The sequence below is a fragment of the Agelaius phoeniceus genome, chromosome W (assembly GCF_051311805.1).
Source record: "Agelaius phoeniceus isolate bAgePho1 chromosome W, bAgePho1.hap1, whole genome shotgun sequence".
NCBI lineage: Eukaryota > Metazoa > Chordata > Aves > Passeriformes > Icteridae > Agelaius > Agelaius phoeniceus.
Genome location: NC_135301.1, coordinates 10,959,723 through 10,982,523, shown reverse-complemented (window position 1 = coordinate 10,982,523; position 22,801 = coordinate 10,959,723). Strand labels below are relative to the sequence as shown.

The 22,801-nt window shown below is 44.8% G+C and overlaps 1 protein-coding gene and 1 non-coding gene across 2 annotated transcripts in view; one reads left to right on the top strand and one right to left on the bottom strand.

Annotated features, from left to right (window-relative positions):
• LOC129133643 (zinc finger SWIM domain-containing protein 6-like) overlaps positions 1-22,801 on the top strand; it is a 341,180-nt gene that overhangs the window by 92,007 nt on the left and 226,372 nt on the right. The window lies entirely within an intron of this gene.
• Positions 5,703-5,775, bottom strand: TRNAK-CUU (transfer RNA lysine (anticodon CUU)). The gene has a single exon. It is a non-coding gene; the product is annotated as a tRNA-Lys (tRNA).

The following is a 22,801-nucleotide window of genomic DNA, read 5'->3' as shown; positions in this document are numbered from 1 at the left end:
AAAGTCTCTCAGTAATATCCCATGCCCGGGCCCCAGGGAGGCAGAAGACCTCTCTGTGGGGTGTGTCCGGTTGACATATGGGGCCCTCTGTTCCCCTCAGAAGGGAATCACCCACCATGATTACCCTTCTTTCCTTTTTGATGTTAGAGGTGGTAATCCTCACAGATGAATCATAATTGGGAAGCTCACCATGCAGATCATTTTCTTCTAAATCATCTGGCTGGCTCTCTAGATCCAGGGGTTCATACCTATTCTGAAGTGGCACCTGGCTTGGGAGTGGGGGTCAGGAGGAATTTTTATTATTACCTCCTCAAGTAGGTACCTGCTTCCACTCCCCTTCATCTACCAGGTATCTTTCTATTGTCTGACAGTGAGAGGCATGGGAGTCCTCTGACTCTTGGTGGGCCTCCCTCAAGAATGGAAAGGCTGAACTCCACCAATCTATTTCCCTTTCACTTTCCGTGATACTCCTTAGTCTTTCAACTTCCTCTCTAAGCTCAGCCACCTGTGAAAGGAGATTGTTCACCTGTTTACACCACAGGCAGGTTTCCTCCACAACGCCCCCTGAAACCACTGATAAGCTCAAACAGTCCACACAGGAATGGGTCTGTACAGACGCATCCTTTTTGGAGGGTTCCATCTGATTACATGCACTCGTAGCAACTACAGGTTTTTTATCGCGTACAAACCATCACTACCAGAAATGCTAAAACCCACCAACCATCAGAAACACTGTGCACAAAACACAGTAAACCTTACTAGCAAGAAACCCTACAACCCTGCCTGCGCGAACTACTTTGCAAACTGCCCTGCTATGCCCTCAGTGACATGCTACACCCCTTTTTGCCCGCTCCTGTTCACTGCACTCCCTAGAGGCCTCTTTTAATCAGCCTGCTACTCAGTGATGGAGGAAGCCCCACCCCAGACCTCGTGACTCTCAAGCAAAAGCAACATACCTGCTCAGCGTTCTCAGAAATAGCCACTCCGCAACAGAGGAAGCCCCACTCTGGTCCTACCTGGCCCTCAAGCACAAGTAACACACCTTGTGCTAATAAGCACATTGAGCCATCCCCATCTGCTGCAGGAAACTAATACCTCCTTCCATTGTACACCAATTTCCAAGGGATGACAGCAATTTGGCAGTATCTGCATATGCTGTTAAAACTGGCACACACAGCCATTGAGACAGTGTAGGTGCAGCAACATCCTACCCATTGGGACCCCTGGTATTTTGTAATTGAGCATATTCCCTGTGATACAACCAGCCCCAGAAAGCCAGGTAACCCTGGTTCTTGCTAATAGATCCCTCGGGGAAGATTAGAGTGAAATGACACTGAATGATGAGTGTTTGTAAATGTATACATATATATATTTTATATATATATAAATATATATGTAGGGTTTATTTGAGAACAATTTGGTTGCAAAGGAAAACAGGTATGTAGCCATTTTGGTTTTTCTGATCTATCGCAATATAGCAATATAAAAGTATAAAAATTAACACTCAAGAAAACATTTAAGAATAAGAAATAAAAAGAAACTATAAATGTAGAAAGATACATAATCACCACCCATTGGATCCAGTAACGAGACTTGGCTGTTGCAATTTTGATGTCCATTGGTCAAAGTCACAGTCCTGTTGAAGTGATGATCTTAGTCCATTGGGGGTGGAGGAAGTCCGTGAAGCTCAACTATTTCATGAGTTAAATATGCTCAGGTGGGAAAACCCTGTTACTCCCCTGGGGCAGGGAGTTTTATACTGGATGATGTAATACTGTGAGTCATGGGATACTTTTAGAGTTGATGGTCTAAGTCCTTACAGCTGCCCATTGTCAGTGCAGTTGAGTCCATTATGGCCCATTACGGCTCATCAGCAGAGATGAATACTTTAGGGCTACATGTGAATATCCCAGTGCTTCCTGGGCAGGGGAGTTATCACAGCTGAGTTCACTTGAGTAAAGAGGAAGAGACAGTACCTGCCTTCACAGGTTTTGTCTCTTTCCTTATTTCCTTCAACACCCAGCTGTAGGCTGAGGTGGCAGGTGTGCAAGCCTTCTGCACCTGGGTGGTTACTTTGCACATTGACAGTATGCCCCCTGATTTTTTTGGCGGTTCCAGTCTCTCTTCCAGTATCACTATCATTCTTCTCCCCAGACCTGGGATGATTGGATAATTGTACCTCCTTTATCTTATCTCAAGTTCTCATCACAGTTCAAATTCCAATTAGTAAGCATATTTGGGGAGGGATGGGCTTTGGTGGTCACAGATGCACAGCTGCTTCACTGCAATTGGCTATAGTAGGCAAAAGTCCTCTGATGATTTTAGCAGTGTTCAGGCCATTAACCATTTTAGTCACTTACCTCCCCACAATGTATCTGAACCTCACTGTCTATAGAGTTTAATAGATATTTTTCACCCATTAATAAGTGGATAGACAGTGCCACTATCCCAAGCTTGCAAAATCCATGCCAGTATGCCTTCCACCTCCTCTGCCAATAGATCTCTAAAAATTCGACACACTCTTTTGGAGTATAAGTGCATGTGACCTGTACCTTTCCATCTGGCACCTTCCTCTGCCCCTCCACTTCTATGAGTAGTCATGCTTCTGACACCTCCTTATCTACTAAATATGGCTCAAACTCAGTCTTGGAGTCTGAGGGATCACTCCAGATCTTTACATCCCATTCCTCAGGATCCCATGAAGATTTCATAGTGAGAGCATGAACCTGGGAAATTGAAACCTTACTTTTCCCATATCCGTGTCTTGGTTTGTTGGCAACACATGCCACCAGCCATTTTACAGTGCATTGCTGCTCATAGCATGTAGCAGCGTGGTAAAAATGGATGGTGTTTTGCTGCTACTTCCCAAAAACATCTTCTGAGGGAGCCGCTCAGGCAAATACAGACAGTCACTCAATCCACACTCACACCACAGATAAGTCAGTGAAGAAAGACAGAAAGGGTCTCTATATAGAGTTCCAGCAAGTTTTATTGTAGAGTCACGCTGAAAGAATCCAGGGACAAAGACAAGCAAATAATGAGTGTCCCAGGTTAAGTATGAGGTCAGGGACCAATGGTCTGCGGGCACAGGGACAGTACAAGGGCAGGGAAAGGGCAGATTAACATAGTACTAAATAGCACAGTGGGAGAAGCCCCTTTTGTCTCATCCTAAGCACTGAGGCATCCTCTAAACCTGAGGGCGATTTTCCCAAGTCATCACCCTGGAAGTTCCCCTAATTAGCTCAAAGGCCTCCACAACTCCCCTGTTTTGTTTTACTAAAAAGACTTCTCCAATGGATTTCTGTAGACACTTAACTAAACAGGAAAACATAAGTAAAATGATAAAAACTATTATTTCAACCCACAAAATCCTGTTTAACAAAAGATAAAACCCATCCTGTCAACCCCCCTTGTCCAAAAAGCTCATTGATCCAATCTGGGTTCTTTTCCACTTTTAAGTCCTTTACTTGCTCCCTCAGCTTCTGGATGCTTGCGTGGATAGATTCTGAGTGCAAAGAAAGGTTGAAGCAGCACATCCCTTAAAAGTCCCGGCAGCCATGTCCATAGCCAAGCAGAAAAAAAGTCTATTGCCGCTCGGTTTTGTAGTGACGCATGCCTGGTAGTTTCAGTGTCACTAAGCAGGTCACTGAGTATAGCGGAGGTGGCATTGGCTTGTTTACTAAGCCAACACCCTATGTGAGAAAGCTCACTGAGAGACTTAGCTGCGGCCACCCAAGGTAAAAATAATGAGACTGCGACGCTCTTTCCTTTATTCCAATTAGTAACTTGGCTGTCACAATTTCCATAAAATTCGGTATATGATCTCTTTTGGCATGCCAATTTTCTTTTTTTATTCTAATTGTGAAATAAAATTATGTTTGGGGTGAGGGTAGTAAGCTGGCCAAGGCTACAAGGACCCCCTTGGAGGTGTGAGGGGATCCCAACCCATACCCAATCTCCACAGATAAGAAACACTCCCCAGGTCAACACCTTGGGATGGAGTGAGGACGAAGAAAGTGTATGACTGGTGTAATTGCACCAATTTGGTGGATTATAAATTTTGTTAATTGGTGTTACATCTTTTCTATGGGTGGACCTAATAAGGTCAAGACTGGTCAAGTGTTGGCTAGGATGTCTATAATAAAATTGCACAAAATATACAGCTTTGGAGGACCCTAACATATCTAATTCCTGGGGTTCCTCTGGTACTTGTGGCAGAATTTTGGTCCACTTGTCCCAAGTGTCTACCAGATTGGGTTTCTTACCTGTATTCGGGTATTCATATGCTGCTAAAGGAATCCCTACCAGGCACGTCGACAGCAGGTTGTCTAGGCTGGCTATGGACAGTGTGACCCAGATGTTCTGATTGGGCTGAGGGACGATCCATGCACCAACTGATGGAAAGGGGAGGAGCATCAAAAACCTTATATGGAACAGTTGGAGGTTCCCTGCCACTGAAGACATGGCAGGAGACTTAGGGATGGCGAGTTGATCTGTGAGTTTGAAAAATGAGTTTTTAGACTTGTATAACTTTAACAGCCTCTCATATCTTCTCATCCCATTCCTTCAGTTTATATTGAGTAGAAGGGATTGTGGGAAGAAAAAGGGAATAACAGTATAATAAACTAAAAAGAGGTAGCAGCATAACAATCTAAAAAGGTGTAACAGTGCAACACAATCTGTGAGTAAAACCTAATGGAGAGTCTCATAATTCTAGTAGGTGGAGCAGTGGAGGGTCATCTTCCTTTTTGACAAATATCTGCGTTTACTTTTCTTTCTTCTCCACCCCACCCGAGCCTGGTCTCTTTGCTCTCTTTGAGGTTCTGGGGAAGTGTCTCTGGGTGCTGCATTTGGCGGCTCAATGTACGGCTTGATATTCTTGCCTGGAATCCACCTTGGGCCAGATCCTGTTGACACGCAAGCATAGCCTCTACCCCACGTTATTAATTGAATGGGGCCCATTATTTGCTTGGACTTGGGGTTCTTGATCAGCACAGGCGGCTTCTCTGGGAGCTGAGCTCTGCTAGTGTTTGAGAAGTACCTGACTATGGGGGGATTTTGCTCCATAAATTAATTATTAAGAAAATTGATTACATAAAGGGCCTTATATAATCTTTCTATACTCAGTAGTGTTTCAATCCCTCCACACTGCTGATAAAGGATTCTCTTGAGATGATGGTGAGCCCTTTCTACAATAGATTGTCCCATTGGGGAGTGGAGTATGCCAGTGGTGTGTTTCACCCCCTGTTGTAGTGCACTAAATAGCTTATTTAGTTGGTGTTTTTACCCTGGTTATGGGAAAATTTTACTGGGTATGTCAGGTCACGTGGACCATTTATTCCCCCTTTCTCATCACATGGTTTGTCCCCATACCCCCCCTCCCTTAGTGGTCTGTCCCATGGGTGGTCCCTCCCCTCGCCCCTCCCCAATGTTATCCCATTGGCCGCGGTCCTCTTTCCCTGCCCCCATCACCTGGGGCATAAAACCCTACAGCAGGTGTGGTTCAGTCTCTGCTACCTGGGTGGTAGCTGCCACCAGAAGTGTCCTGTCTCAAGCTAATAAACTGGATACTCGTCTCCACGTGGCAAAGAGCACTTCTCGTCTTTTACCTTCCGTCTATGCAATTCCATGTGGGCTTTAGTCCTGAGCAAGCTGGATCTGGATTTATATTAGCCCAGAGACCACAGATTTATTGCAGGTGGTGCCCAACGTGGGGCTTGAACCCACAACCCTGAGATTAAGAGTCTCATGCTCTACCGACTGAGCTAGCCGGGCCTCTTTGAGCATGTGGTGGGCATGCTCAATCACAGCTTGACCTGTGGGGGAGTGTCTTTGAGAACTGCCTGCTCCGCCCTGGCCACTACTCCTGCCACATAGGCTGAATCGGTAACCAAATTAATTGGCTCCGAAAACTTCTCAAAGGCTCTCACAACTGCGGCCAGTTCAGCGATCTGGGGCGACCCTCTCTATCTGATGCACGTGAGGTCACACAAATACAGCTCCAGAGAATGTATCTATAGACACATGGATATATTTATGTCTCCCAAAGGGAGTATAATGGGTAACGTCTGTTTGCCACAGTAGTAGACTCTCGAGGCCCCAGGGATTAACCCCGGTCCCTATAGATGGCATAGCAAAGTCCTGGCAATTGGGGTAGGAGCCCACAATTGCTCTCTCCTGTTCCCTTGGGACTTTAAATATATGAACAAGGGCTGGCACATTCTGGTAGAAAAACTGGTGGCTCAACTTTGCCTGATTGATGATGTCTGGCAGGGTGGTCTGCACTGCCATGACCAAAGCATCTGCCCTCTGCAACTGGTCCTGGGAGGTCAGTGTGTGACCTCACATGCATAATGTGATATGGTTGTTCTCCGTGGGAGAGAAAATAGACTAGCTTTAAGAGCAAGCTATATAAATTTGGATTTGACACTTCTTTTAATGAAGAATGTTCTGCTCTTTCAGCTATTCCAGCAACATAGGCTGAATCAGTAACCAGATTCAAGGGTTGTTTGAACTTCTCCAAGGCTCTGACAACAGCTGCTGATTCTGCAATTTGTGGGGATCCCTGAACAATCTGAACATCAGACTCCCACTCCTGAGAGTCAGGATTTTTCCAAGTCATAACTGACTGGTGGGATCTTCCAGAGCCATCAGTAAAAACAGTCAGTGCCTTTAAAGGAATTCAACTTTTTAATGATAGATAGAGATTTGACCTGGGTAGCTGTCACGAGTGAACTGGAGGTGTTCATTGGTCTGGAGCAAAGCTTCTAGATTACCTGATGTCAGTGGAAGGCAAATGCATGTGAACTCACACCCCACTAGGGTCCTGAGCTGTGCTCTGGCTTTTATGATAAGCTGAGCCATCAGCTCCTGGGGTGTGGTAATAGTCTTATGTGGTTGGTGCGATTGGAACATCCAGTCTATAATTAAAAGCTGGTCCCTCAGAGTGGGATCCCACTGGAAAATGAGGCCATGAAACTTGGGTGACTTATCCAAAATGACAAATTGGAAAGACAGGGTAAGATCAGTGCAGTGGGCTTGTCTCGCGGCCAGTGCCTCTGATACCTTTTGGATTGCTACCTGGGCCTGCAGTGTAATAGTTTGTGGTGAGTCAAGGTCATCGCAGCCTCACAGGAGGTTGAAAAGGGGTGAGAGGTCCTCAGTCGTGATCCCTAGCAGTGGACAAACCCAGTTTATGCTCCCACATAGCTGATGTAGGTCCCTCAGGGTTCTCGGGTTGTCCTTGATGGTGAGCTGCTGGGGTACGATGGTCCTTTCACTGATCCGGCATAGCAAGCTGAATTGCTGCTAGCATAGTCCAGGGTAAGGAAGCAAAAAGGACCTTTGCATAATATCGACAGATGTTTTATTCAGCTGCATGGTGAGATGTTCAAGTCCCAGACACACACACGGAGGGTCCAGCTTTTTCTCTGCAGGGGCCTGGGGGCTGACCCTGGTCTTGGGGCAGTACAAAGATGAGGGCCAATCAGGGAATAGGGAGGAGTGGCTCAGGGACATAGGAACAGACATAGGAACAGGGGAAGGAGCCAATGGGGTCTAACAGCTTTTTGAGGGAAGCTTCTTGTGTCTTCCTAGACCAGGGAATGCCCCCCCGCCATGGTCTCCACAATCTAGAGTCCAAGGTAGGTCCATGGGCAGGTGTGCTGAATATTTTCTGTAGCAATTTCAAATCCGGCTCCTTCAATGGCTTGAATAGTCTTTTTGAGAACAATCTCCAAATGTTAGTCAGTCTCGGTGCATATTAAAATATCATCCATATAGTGAAAAATTCTAGCATGAGGGAAATTTTTTCAGATGGGTGAGAGAATGCCGGCAACAAACATTTGGGAGACAGATGGAGAATTTTTCATCCCTCGGGGAAGAACTTGCCATTGATACCTTTTCAGAGGGGCTTGTCTATTAACTGATGGGATGGAAAACACAAATCTTGGGGCATCTCTGGGATGGAGAGGGATATTAAAAAAGCAATCTCTGATATCAATGACTGCCAGTTTCCAGTCTCTCGGGAGCATTGAGGGTGAGTGTAGGCTGGGCTGCAGAGAGCCTATGTCCTCAATGAGCTCACTGATCTTCCTGAGGTCTTGCAGGAGCCTCCACCTGTCTTTGCCTGGTTTAGAAATGACAACGACAAGGGTGTTCCAAGGGCTAGTGGATGGTACTATGTGGCCCTTGGACAACTGCTCCTGCATGAGGGATTTGAGTGCCTTTACTTCTGAGAGGGGCCACTGATCAATCCACACGGTTCATCAGTTTTCCATGTGAATGGTGTGGTAGGGTGCTCTACAGTGGCCCCAGCTAGAAATTCTGGGGTGGTGAGGGGATTTCTAGCCTTGCTCCCCATTGAGACAATAGGTCTCTGCCCCATAACATGATAAGTGCCCTTACCGCGAAAGGTCTTACTGTGGCAATCTGACCCTCAGGTCCTTCAATAAGGATTGTCCATTTGCTCCGCATAGAGGTGGCAGCTCCTCCAGTCTCAGAGATGACTCCGTTGGCTGGCACTAGTTCCCAGCCTGGTGGCCACTTGGAGCAGGCAATAATGGTCACGTCTGCTCTGGTATCTACCACACCTGGAAGAGAACTTTGTCCCCTTTGTTAAACAAGCCACACTCTATAAGAGATCTGTCTTGGCCCACAATCTCTGCCCAAAAAAAACATAGGGTTTTCAGGCAACATGTCAGTCCAGGTGGATATGAAAAAAGCTTGGGCAATGGGTGTGCTCTTAAGCAAAAGCCAAGGTGGGTCTACACATAAGACAGTCACAGTAATCTCATCCCTTGGTCCCACAGTTTGGACTTCCAGAAGTACATGTAAACTGTCCCGTCCGTTAATAGAGTCCCCTATGATTAAAATGTTCCTTGGTCCATCAGAAGGTCCAAATTCACTAGTGGGAATTTGGTAGCTCGCTTCATCATCAAACTGGTTGGAAAGGGCGCTTACCAGCGTGCGTCATGTCCTTGCCTGAACTTGTTGGTAGGCCTTGGAGAGTCAGCGCTCCTTCTCATAGTAGGTGTTGTCATAGATGATTTCTTGGTGCCTCAACTCTCCAAGATTGTGGGGAAAGAGGGATGGAGCAGCTTGGTATTTGGTGTCCAAGCGCAGGGCCGCCCTGCGCTTTGCTGGAAGTTTCCCTGGTGCTGCTGCTAAAATGGATGATGCTGGACCTGCTGGTGATATTGAAACTGGGGATAGTGTTTAAAATGTTCCTTACAGTCTTGGCATGCAGTGGAGGGCCAACCAGTGGAAGGGTGTTTCTGCAAAAAGTCTTTATCACATTCTACCTGGAGGTAGCCCACTTCACCACACTTAAAGCATCTCATATTTTGTTTCTTCTGTGCCACAAAGGCTTCAGCCACTCCTTTGCTGTCTGCCAGGGCTACCATATGTTCTGCAGTTGTGAGATGGGTACAGGCTTCCACCATTTGCTGGATGGTGGGGTTCAGGGTCTGGAGGGAATGCTCTTATAATTTTCTTGCATTCTGTATTAACGTTGGATACTGTTAGTTTGCTGAGCAGCTCCTCTCTAGCCCTTGGGTAATCAATTTTCTTATCAAAAGTGTCTTTTAGTGTGTCTATGAATTTAATAAATGTCTCATCAACGCCCTGGCGAATGTCAGAGAAACTGTGTTGTTGGGTGGTGCCATCTGGTGTTTGGAATAAAGCATTCTGGGCAGCATTTTTAATGTTCTCTAGAATGGCCCTGGGGATATATTGTTCCTGCTCTTGTGGCTTTTTGAACTCGCCATGCCCACTTACTTGCTCTAAAGTCAAATTGGCCCATCCATCCTCACTTTTGTAATTATTTAATAATGCTTTTTGTTGTTTTTTTCCAAATTGATTCCCACAGAAGAAGCTCTGTGGGTGAGAGGAGGAGGGACATAATGTGCCGAAGATCATTTGGCACAAGGACATGGCCCAAGAAAGTTACTTGTAAAAGGTTTTTAAAATAGGAGTGATTTCCTCCCATAATCTTTACATTCTTTACATAATTCCTTAAGTTCCCTGTATGGAATTGACTCCCTCTTGGGGTTCCTCCCTCTTTTAAATATAAATGGGGCTGTTGGGATTTGCAGTTTTCTAGCTATATCCCAATCACCTTCCTGAGCTGCTTGCTTTCGTTCCTCTGCCCAGTGATCTCCAGAATCACTATCCGAATCTGAGGAATCACTGCCCTTCTCCAGAGAGGAGGGAGATGTGCTGGCATGGGAACGAGACCTCCAGTTGAGTGGCAAGCCCTGGTGCTCAGGGTCTTTGGTATCCAAGCTGGCTACCTTCCAGTCATTTGCACTTCTGATTCCCACACTGTAAGCGTGGGAACTGGGAGTGGCCAGTGGCCAGATGGGGGGGGGGGGGGCAGAGACTGCGCAAGGGGGAGGTTTCCCAATTGAAGGGGAGGGTCCTGAGGCGGGGTAGGAGCCTGACATGGGGGCAGAGCTCAATGCAGGGGCAAGGCCGGATGTGGGGGCAGGAGAGGGGAAGGGAGGAGGAGGATCACAGGTGCCATTTTGTGTGGCTAAGGTGGGAAAATTTCATGCCAGAACCTTCAAAATGGCGGCTCTGCCCACGAGGCCAGTGCCATTTTAAGCCATAGAACAGAATGGGGGAATTGGGCACATGGGCATAGGAAAGAGGGTCAGGTTGGAGCCCTCAGTGGCATGGCCAGTGCCATCCTGAGAAGGGGACAGGAGAGGACTAGAGATGGCAGAAGGCACTCTTCTGTGCCTTTAGGCGGTTTCCATCTCCAGACATGTCCTGAGGGGATGAGGGAACAGGAACATGGGGGGGAGGGGGTGGACATGAAAGCTGGGATAATAACTGGGGTACTTAACATTCCCCAAACTCCCCCCAAAACCATCAATCACTTCATAAATAGAATGAAAAAAATCAGATAAAACTTCCTAACTTGAAAATTCTCCTCAGATTGTAAGATATATAACTTTTTCCCAACTTTGTCCCAAAACTCAACCGAAAAAACTGATTCTCATGTGATATCTGAAAAATACTTAAAAATCCAGGGAATAAAAGCCTTTAAATCCCTATTAGAAGACCCAACACCATTTTTAACATGGTTATCATAAACTTTGAAATAAACTTCATGCAGCGAGATAGTGAATTTTGCTCCCATCTCACTCTTTCTCCCTCCCATGAGATAAAAAGGTGAAAGTAAAATAAAAATGCGACCTTCACCACAACATACCACACTGGCTGGCCAAAAGAAAAATCTCATGGGGTCTCGCTGATACAACCGATCCTTGACGAGGGAGGGTTGCCAGTCGCTCCCTCCAGAAAGTCTCCCAGAAAACTGGGTTTTTTCCTTGGGGAAAGTGGAACACACAAATCTGGCTTTTTTCCAGTGACAGCAGCCACTGGAGATGCTTTCAAGGAGCCCTATGGGAAGGCCCTACATTTGGCCGCCAATTGTAGCAACATGGTAAAAATGGATGGTGTTTGCTGCTATTTCCCAAAAGGGTCTTCTGAGAAAGCTGCTCAGGCAGGCACAGTCACTCAATCCACAATCATACCACAGATAAGTCAGTGAAGAAAGACGGAAAGGGTCTCTGTATAGAGTGCCAGTGAGGTTTATTGTAGAATCACACTAAAGGAATCCAGGGACAAAGACAAGCAAACAGTGAGTGTCCCAGGTTAAGTATGAGGTCAGGGACCAATGGTCTGCGGGCACAGGGACAGTACAAGGGCAGGGCAAAAGGCAATGACCTACAGGGAAAGGGTAGATTAACATGGTGCTGCAGAGCACCATGGTAGAAGCCCCTTTCATCTCATCCTAAGCATTGAGGCATCCTCTAAACCTGTAGCAAATTTTTCCAAGGCATCACCCTAGAAGTTCTATTAGGCTCAGAGGCCTCTACAATAGTACTGCTCTGATTGAGTGGTAATTACTGAACAATCATCTTTGCATCTTATAAAGTCCTGACTGCCTTTTCATAATCTCGCACCTTGCTCTGGGGTGCTGTAACTTCATAGGCAAGACCTCTAAGACCAGTAGCTAACAGCCATTCCCATCTCCCCACTAGTTTGTGCAGAGACATTGATGCCACTTTTCAAGGCAATCTGTGCACAGCTGTCTCAATCACATTATCACAGAATAGTATGAGTTGGAATGGATCCAGAAGGATCATCAACCCATAGGGGGATTGAACCCACAACTTTGGCATTACTAGCACCATGCTCTAACCAGTTGAGCTAATCATCTGGGGGGTAACCACTACCCCATCATCTATTTCAGTCCATGCTGATGTTTGAGCTGTTGTAGCTAAGAAAGTGGGCAAGAGGGCCCAGCGCTCAGTACTGGGCCATCCCAGAATATGGGGAGTCACCATGATAGCCTCCCCAATCTGACCTTTTTACTAGCCATGGAGTGGTTGTTCCCAGATCCCGCCGACTACATCAAATGTGAGCTGACACAGGCAGGCAGCTAGAACAACTATAAACCCACAGTTAAAATACAAAGAGTAATTTTATTTCCATTACCTCACTAACAGGAAATCCCCAAAGCAATCCCCAGTCAGAGGTACACAAACAGAGGCACCAATAAATTTGGTCCATGCCACAGGATCAGTGGTTGCTGTTCACACAGGTTTATCAAGAGTTCTTCCCAGCTGCAAAGTCATTTGAGTGTTTACCATTACTGTCACTCTATCATAGAAGGTCACCAGATTGGTCAGGCATGATTTTTCCTTAGTAAAGCTGTGCTGGCTGTCTCGGATCACCTCATCTTGTATGTGCCTTAACATTGCTTCCATGAGGACGTGTTCCATAATTTTTTCAAGCACAGAGGTGAGGCTCACTGGTCTATAGTCACCTGGGTCTTCCTTTTTTTAAAAAGGGAGTGATGGCTCCCTTTTTCCTGTCACCAGGGACTTTGCTGAACCACCGTGACTTTTCAAATATGATGGAGAGTAGCTTGGCAACCATGTCAGCCTGTTCCCTCAAGACCCTGGGATACATCTCATCAGGTCCAATAGACTTGTGACTATTGAATTTCATCAGGTGGTCCTAAACCTGCTCTTTGCTTACAGTGAGAGGGACTTTACTCCCCTAACACCCACCTAGAGGATCAGGGACTTAAGAGAAGTGGGAAGCCTGACTGCCAGTGAAGACTGAGGTGAAGAACTCGTTGAGTACCTCAGCCTTCTCCATATCTGTTGTCTCCAGTTTTCCCTTCTCATTTATTGGGGAGAGGGGTGTACGGTCTCATTGGCCTTTCTTTTCTTAACTATGTACTTAGAATCATATAATCATCTCAGTTGAAAAGACCTTTAACATCAAGTCCAACTGACAACTCAGCATTACCACTGTAGCCCCTAAACCATATTACCCAGCACCAAATCCAGATACCTCTTAAACACCTCCAAGGATGGTGACTCCACCCCCTCCCTGGGCAATCTATTTCAATGCCTAGCCACCATAACGGTGAAAAACCTTTTCCTAATATCTAATCTGAAACTCTTTTGTCTCAGCTTAAGGCCATTTCCTCTCATTCTGTCACTTCTTACCTGGCAGAAGAAACTGGCCCCCACCCCACTACAATCTCCTTTTAGGTAGTTGTAAAGAGCAATGAGGTTCCACCTAAGCATCCTCTTCTCAAAACTAAACAAATCTAGTTCCCTCATCTGTTCCTCATTAGACATGTTTTCTAGACCCTACACCAGCTTCGTTGCCCTTCTCTGGACATGCTCCAGCACCTCAGTGTTCTTTTTGAAGTGAGGGGGCCAAAACTGGACACATTACTCAAGGTGTGGCTTTACCAGTGTTAAGTACAGGGGGACAATCACTTGCCTAGTCCTGCTGGCCACACTATTTTTTATACAGACCAGGATGCCATTGGCCCTCTTGGTCACCTGGGCACGCTGGCTCATATTCAGATGGCTTTCAATCAGTACCCCCAAGTCCCTTTCTGCCAAACAGCTCTCAAGTCACTCCTGCCCCAGCCTGTATTGTTGCATGGGGTTGTTGTGACCCAAGTGCAGGACCCAGCACTTGGCCTTTACTGAACTTCATGCAGTTGTCCTTAGCCCATTGATCAAGTCTGTCCAGATCCCTCTGCAGACCCTTCCTACTCTCAAGCATATCACCACTCCCACTCAACTTAGTATTGTCTGCAATTTTACTGTGGGTGCACTCAATTTCCATGTCCAAATCATCAATAAAGATATTAAGCAGATCTGACCCCAGTCCTGAGCCCTGGGGAACACTGCTAATAACCAGCTGCCAACTGGATTTAGCTCCATTCACCACAACTCTCTAGGCCCAGTCATCCAGCCTGTGTTTTACCCATCACAAAGTCCATTCATCCAAGCCATGAGTAGGCAGTTTTTCTAAGAGGATGCTATGGGAGACAGTGTTAAACACTTCACTCAAGTCTAGATAGAAAACATCTACAGCCTTCCCCTTATGTACTAAGTGGGTCACTTTGTCATAGAAGGAGATCAAGTTATCTAGTTATAGAATCCCTTATTGTTATTCTTCATGTCTTTCCTGGTTCAGGGAAAATTTGGGAGAGTGTTGTCATCTTATTTCAAAAGTTCCATACCTTCTCAGTGATTTCTCATGTGCAGCTCCTCACAACACTGACTCCTTCTTCTTCACTGCACAACCAGCTGACTCCAACTCTCTTCACTGCACAAACAACATACCCAACACCCTCCTCAAGCAGCTAACCCACTCCTTTGTAGCACTCATCCTCATTGGACACAGCTGTGGCCTGTTAAGGGCAGGCTTGTTCCTAATCTTTGGTAATTAGTACAGCTGCAACTCCTCAGAGGTGAGATTACCTTGTGCACTATCTTTATTTTCTTACATTCTATCCCCCCACAGGAGAGAACCCCTAAAGGGGTTCCTGTAGAAAGCAGATTCAATCAGCCCCTCTCCCAACCGGTTTGGGAAAAATACCTCCTTAGAGAAAAGTGGAAAAACCTGTTTTATTAAACAAGAAAACCTAAACAATATTCAACAATAAAACCTCTTGCTGCTCCAAAAGAGAGACAAACTCGGAAAGTCCCCTCCGTGGGCTGTAGCTCGGCTCACTCAGTCTCTTATCAGTCCCTCTGGCACTGGAAATGCTGCGGCCCAGGCCTGGCCCGGTGGGCCACAGGTGCTCTTCTGGTGTTCAGTCCAGAGCAGGTTTAAATAGGTCCACAGAAAAGGAAAAAAACCCACATTCCAGGGAATTTCTTTGCCTCAGCTAGCTAAAACTAACTAAAAGCAAAGGAGAGCTCTGTCCCGTTGTCTGTCCATCTGCAGACAACACAGTCCAGGAGGAGGAATGTGGAGGAGTGAGTGCAGTTTCTGAAAACAAACTCCACGCTTCTTCTCTCCCCCCTTCACGCTCAGAACAAGTCTTAAAGGTGCAAAACTTATTATTCAGCATAAACAGAACAAGACGATTGGGGATATAGTCAACCCAGGACAATGCCCTTTGCCAAGTCCTGTTCCATCTGTACCTTTGCTTTCCTGATCCCATACCTACATATCCCGACTGTATCCCTGTACTCTTCCCGGGCCACATGTCCCTGCTCCCACTGGCTGTGAATTTCCATCTTGCTCCTCAATTTTAAGAGCAGATCCTTGCTCTGCCATGCCAGTTTTTGGTCTTTCCTACACGTGGAAATGGAGAGGTCCTGTACTCTAAGGAAAGTGTACTTAAAGAGTTACCATCTCTGGTCGGTTCCTCTGTCCTTAAGGACAGTTTCCCAGGGAATCTCATCCTCTAATTCTTTAAGCAGCTGAAAGTTCACTCTTCTAAAGTTCAGGATCCTGACTTTGCTCTTTGTCAGACCCATGTTCTTTGAGATCAGGAATTCCATCAGGGCATGGTTGCTACAGCCCAAGCTGCCTCCAATCTTAACCTCTTTAATGAGCTCATCTGCAGTGGTGAGCACCAGGTCCAGTAATATGACATCTGCTCAGCAATAAAAGGTAAAGGAGGAGGAAGGGGTGGGGGGTGGGGAGGGCGCTTGTTGTTTATGGCGTTTTACTTCCAGAACAACCCCTATGTGTGCTAAAGCCCTGCTTCCCAGGAAGTGGCCAGACATTGCTTGCTGATGGGAAGTAGAGAATAAATATTTTCTTTTCCTTTGCTTCCACATGCAGCCTTTTCTTTTACTTTAATAAGCTGTCTTTATCTTGACACAAGTCCTTTTCCATCTTATTTTCTTCCCCCATCCTGTTGAGGACGGGAATGATAGAGCAGCTTGGTGAGCACCTGGTGTCTGGTCAAGGTTAACCCACTACAAGTGTCATCTGCATTTCTCCACTGTTTTGAGATTTGTAGTATGTGTAGGAGCAAACTAGAAGATTACAGGCTTGGCTTTGGCCGACTTAATGAAATTTTGGGAACTTTTTCTCTTGAGGCTATTTCAAAGTATGCTTTTTCAAGTGGCAGTTGCTGCACAGATCCTTGTAATCAACATGTTCTTATAATACAAACTGAAACTAAAAATAATATGAAAAAAGATTCACAGGTTTTGACATACTTGCTGCTACCTGGCTAGAATTGCATGGTTATTTTAATAAGAGTTTATTACAACTTTATTAGCTGCAAAATTGAGAATGTAAAAGTGCAGTATCTGTCTTTTCTTGCTGATAACTGCATACACTAAAAGAATAATTTCTCTGTTCAGAAATAACTTCTGTGGGGAAACTCTGTACTAATATATTTTCTTTTCCAGACATTGATGTGTCAACAAATAACAATTACAGGAAAGTGACAAAGCAGCATTTTATAAGCAAATTTGTGCAGGTTGGGTTTTTTCTTTGCTGACTGCTCTCTTCCTTGTTTTAGCATTAAAGCAATGTGATACCTTTCATATCAACAGGTAGAAACATGAAGAAAACTTTAACTTAGCTTGCCTTTGTAAGGATCTGTTGCCTGAATTTTTTTTCCTGACTTCAAAATAACAGATGGTTTCGTACCAGCAAGTTACACTTGTATTTACTATGAACTAGTGCCTAGAAACATCTAGGCAGTGGTTTTGCTGCTACAGATTACTCAGTATACACTCTGTTACAATCTAGTTGATTTTTAGGTGAGCAGTGTCTGTTTAAGATACCCTGGAGCATCTGAGTTTGTGAGTCTTGCCCTAGCTGGAAGGGAATGTTACATTTGGTATATTTGAGCTCTAATGGATGCTGAGTCTGAAATGTTTTTGACTGTGAAAGAGCATTGAGTTGGTTCTTTTTGGCGGAAAGGTTTGGACAATTAAGTTTTTACCGTGAATGTAGCCTTGTTTGCCATAAATACAAATGTCCCATTTGAATGGAGCATTGCAAAACAATCCCCAGGGAATTCTGGGTGATTCTTTTTGTTGGGCGAGAACATTTCCCAGGGAGGTGCATGCACTACCCTTGGGCTCTTCCCACTGCCCCACCTCTTTAAAGCAACTTAGTTGGCATGGCACTGTGTTTGCCAGCTGCTGTTTGAAGGCTGCTGGATCTGGGTTGGTTGTGCTATTGTTTGGGAATTGCTGCCTAAAATTAGAGTCCTTTTTACTAGCAATATGTGCACGATAGAAAATGTTATCTGCAGGTCTTTTCAAGCCTCCATCTACTGGGAAGAGGAAATTATTGCAACACAGCCAAACATATTTTGGAGAGGTGGAAAAGCAAATGACTGTGTATGAAGTTTTGCTCAAACTGTACCTGTTTGGAAGAATTTGACTTCAACAGGATTATTTTGAAGAATATTTGCAGATTTGAGAATGTTTTGTAAGCTTCTAAGGTTTTAATTGAAATTAGTTTTTTAGTTTAGATGGTGCTTGTTGTGAAGGGCTGACAAAAACCACAAGTGCTTTCAGAGGTGGGGAGGGGAAGGCCTAATGTTTATAGAATTTGGTACCTGGTCCCAAATACTTATGGTTATTTAGTTTAAAAGAATGTAGGCTTTATTTATTTTAAAACCCCCAATACTTAGAAATAATGATATTTGTCTTATGAGTAGAAATGTAGTTTATTAAAACTAGGATTAACAATACCAGCAGTATTGTGTTAATGATTGCAAGTCAGTGCAAAGCATACTTGACAGCTACCGCTGTTAGTGGGGATTTCACATTGTGAATATTGGAGTTTATCTATGCAGAAGGGAGGGAGAAAGTTGCATATGATATGCCAAAAAAGTATTTCTTCAGAAATTAAGTGGTGTTTTTGTTTGACACCTGTGAGAAACGACTGCTCACTTTAAATTTTCATCTTCAAGATGGATGCTTTGCTTTTTATACCCCGGAGGGGGATGGGGGGGATTGCATCAGCCAACCCTGGCCCCTCCCAAAATCTGTTAGTTAACTCTTCTTTGCCAATTATTGGTGGAGACTGCTTTCTTGCAACTTGATTGGTGGGTTAGGTTTTGTCATTCTGCGCACCCTCCTCCCCCAGCAACAAGCTTTTCCATTCCTAACTGCCCCATGTAAGGGGCACAGGAGCACACCTTCTTTCTACCTGTCACAGACAACCCAGGCTGTCTGATGGTAACAATACGGGGGGGAAGGGAACTCTGGGGAGAACAGAGGACATTTTAACTATAATAACATAACTATACATCTCTTAATATTCACACAATATTCATCCTTTAATTGTGAGAGCCAATCATCTCATTATCCATCTATAACACACCATTTCAGCTACATGCCTAATTTGTGAGGTTTAATTAGGATATAGTCAGCTTGTGCTCACATGGACAGAAATAGTGACCAGCAGGACTAGGGAAGTGATTGTCCTCCTCTACTGGGCACTGGTGAGGCCTTGAATTCTGGGTTCAGCTTTGGCCCCTTGCTACAAGACAGTCATTGAGGTGCTGGAGTGTGTCCAGAGAAGGGTCACCAGAGCTTGGGAAGGGTCTGGAGCACTGGTCTGATCAGGAGCAGCTGAGGTAGCTGGGGTTGTTAAGTCTGAGAAAAAGAAGGCTCCGGGGAACCTTATTCCTCTTTGCAACTGCCTGAAAGGAGGTTGTAGCAAGGTGGAGGTTGGTCTCTTTACTCAGGTAACAAGCAACAAGATGAGAGGAAATGGCCTCAAATTGTGCCAAGGCAGGTTTACATTGGATACTAGAAAAAATTTCTTTACAGAAAAGGTTGTCAAGTATTGGAACAAGCTACCCAGGGAAGTGGTTGAGTCACCATCCCTGGAAGTGTTCAAAAAACATATGAATGTAGAACTTGGGTGCATGGTTTAGTGGTGAACATGGTAGTGCTGGGTTGATGGTTGGACCTGGTGACCTGGAAGGTCTTTTCCAGCCTTAATGATTCTGTGACATAAAATCAATGCCTAATTTGTCTGAGGAAAAGACTCTTTCCTTTTGAGGTCTGGCTATGTTTTTTATTTGTGGTTTGGAGGGGTTTTTTGTGTTTTGTTTAGTTTGTTTTTGGTTTCTTGAAAGAAAAAAATTATTAGCAGTTCAGAGAGCATAAGCAAATAACCATTTTTAAAACTCATGTCCTCAAATAATAATTTGATGCTTTGAGGCATAAATGACATAAGCAGCCCAAACTCGTCAGACAAAGGAATTATAGAAACAAGCTGCTTTATTTTAATACAGCAGCCTATTTTTCAGGGAGAGCTAAAAAACAATTCTGTATTTCTCTTCCCATTAACATTAAACTTCTGGTTTTGCTACATTTCAATTTAAATGTGTATGCATCATTGGAGAGATGGTGATGTAATCTAGACAACCTGTGCAAACTGAACCATAGACTTCAGCTCCTGAAGCCAAGGGCAAGTGAATAATGCTTTCATCCATAGCTACCCCAGCTGGTATTACTTAGCACTGGAAAAGCAGTTAGGTTTGTGTAAGAAGCATAAGGGAAAATTAAAAGGGGATGTCTTGTTGTTACAAAGCTGAATGGGGGAGGGGAAGAATCAAAACCACCACCACTTCTTGAAATTTTTAGGCGTTTAGAGTTTATGCTGTACAAACAGGAAAAACACCTAGTATATCAGTGCCAACTTTGTCATTATAATATTGTCTTGGTTTAGAGACAAGTGTAGAAAGAAAAACACCCTAGAATCCGTGTTTCTTCTAAAAAAAGGGTTCCAACAATCCCTTCCTGCCAATAAGCGACTAACACTAGTGGATGAAAGTGAAAGAAACCAATCGTTTATTGAGAGTGCCCACACGGCATGGACAAAAATGAATAAATCCTAGATATTAAATTGACAGACCTTCCCCCGTCCCCAATCCCCACACCGGAACAAAAAAACCCAACAAACAAACAAAAACCCACAATGGCAGGGAAAGGGAAAAAAACCCCCACAATGGCTGCATCGTGGTGGGGAGGAAAAAAACCTGGCGCCAGCTCCTGTCTCAGGGATGGGAAAAAACCCAAAGGGTTCACGCAGCAGCTTAAGCAAAACAGATGGGAACCTGGTGAATCTCTAGCATGGGTCCCCTCTTCACAGCAGACGAAGCTGGTGAATTTGGTGACCTGCCTCTTGCTGGTTTGTCTTTTCCGAGGTCTGTGGCCAGGACAGAGTGGGCCCTTGCTGTCTAGCTGGTCCCTGGCCAACTCGTCTCGTCAACTGGTCTCTCGGATCTTGGACCAAAACCAAACCCGACCATTTCAAGAAAAAAAAATGTCGAAGGATTGCTATTACAGTCTAGAAGTCCAGGGAAAGGGGAAAAAACCTTCTTGCCTAAGCTAACAAAAGCCAAGCAAAAAAACCAAAAAACAACACTCCAAACAAAAAAAAAAACAAAAAAACCCAAAACAAAAACAAACAAACCACAAAAAAAACCCCAAAAAACAGTCTTCCCCCCCCCCCTCCCTCTCCCCCTCCCGACACGAAGGACAGCTGGGGAGTGAGGCTTTTAAAAAGCCCGCCCAAGAGCCCCAAGGCTTCCCCCTCCCCCAGACCCACCTTAAAGCTACAGCAACCATTTCTAGGCATACTAGGCATAGAGCAGACAATCAGGGACTAGAAAAACCACCCCAAGACAAATATTTACCAGATAAAAGATACACATAAAAGCTTGGTATGGAAGTTATAAGGCAATATAAAAAAAATTAATGTCTTTATACAAGGTAATGCATTCTTTTTCTATTTTGTGTTCCTATTTCCAAAAAGAAATTAAACTAAATTTGAAACTTGAATATCATTCTTCCCTGCCAGCTGTGCTTGAAAAACCTCTGTCTCGTAGAGGAATGTTTTTGAATCAAGCATCACAGTAGTACAGTTTTCTCGACTTGAATATCATTCTTCCCTGCCAGCTGTGCTTGAAAAACCTCTGTCTCGTAGAGGAATGTTTTTGAATCAAGCATCACAGTAGTACAGTTTTCTCGGAGATAAAAATAAGGAGTAATAATCTGGTGTTGCACTTCTTATATCTTGTAATTTTTTTCCTATCTATATTTTTTGTCTTGCTCAGTGCTTACTTATTGATCCACATCCAAAAAAGAAATATCCAATTCCTGAATTTTGTTCAAACTTTAAATTTATAAGTCTTTTAATAGTTCACATTTTTTTCCACTACTTTTCTATTTGGAGATTTACCTGGCCTGTTCTGCTAAGTAACCTGTATTGGTTTTCTTTAGATAAAGCACAATCTTTCAATGACTTTCACAGCCATATGGAAGGAGTTAGCAGTGGTAATTCTCAAATATTCAGCAGCTGAGCAGTATCATAAAATAGCAGGCTCATGTTATTCCTGTTCATTAATATTTGGTTACCTGGATCTTTTATATTAGGATTTATTTTATCTTAGGGATAAAATATGCAGTATGCTATGATAATATGTGGCTCCTTAGCTTTTATTTTTAGATGACCTTTTGTAGCGGGTTGACCCTGGCTAGATGCTAGGCAGCCACTAAAGCCACTCTATCACTGCTATTCTCATCTGCACAGGGGAGAGAAAATATAACAAAGGTTAACGGGTTGAGATAAGGACAGTGTCTTGGTTTGAAAGACAGGTGTCTGCCAAGAAAGGTGGGAATCTCCCTTGGAATGGAAAATATGACCCCCTTCTCTCTGAATTATTCTAACTTTGAAATTAAGGGGCTTTCAGGCAAAGATATGAAAAAAAAGAATAACAGTTCTTTAATAGTATATATATATATATAACAAGGCAAACAAATAACACCAGTAGCAACAACAAGCAAAACCAGAAACCCAATAACAGCCTTCTCTCGGCTGTCAAGCACTTTCCCTTTTGGTGTAGTTATGGTCAAAGCCAGCAGAGGCGCTGCTGGCTCCCCGGCCATGCAGGGCAGGTGCAGTGATTTCCCCGCGGCTGCAGGGGGCGCTATTGCGCAACTTTGGCCACCTTTCTGCATGTGGCTAATGGCGGCGCAGCCAGCAGAAGGAATGGAAAAGGGGCTTGCTTTACAAACTCCCAGGGGCAGTCGCTCCCAGTGCCCCTCTAGATAGCAATAGGGGCTGTAGCCGGAATATCAGAAGCAGCAAGCTGGTATGGCAGGGACGAGCAAAATCCCAGAGTAATAAATAAGATGTATCAGAAACTCTGCAGCTGTAGCTGGAGCCGTGGGGCATCCTGGCAGGCAGGGGGTGCGTGGCTCCAGTGTAGCAAAAAACCCGGAACAGTGGCAGCCCGGCTCCCAAACAAGGCCAGGAGAGGCTCCCTCAGAGGGGGAAGTGGCTTGGTGTCCCGGGTTTTCCCCTGAGGCACCCGAGCAGATGGTGAAGGTCCTTTTTTAAATGAGGTAGGGTGTTAATAAGGTCCCAGTGCAATGGCCACTCTTACAAGCAGAGCTTCACTCACTGTGGGAGAAGGCAGCAGGAGATTAAACCCCTCAGTAGTGGCAAATTCTCCTCACAG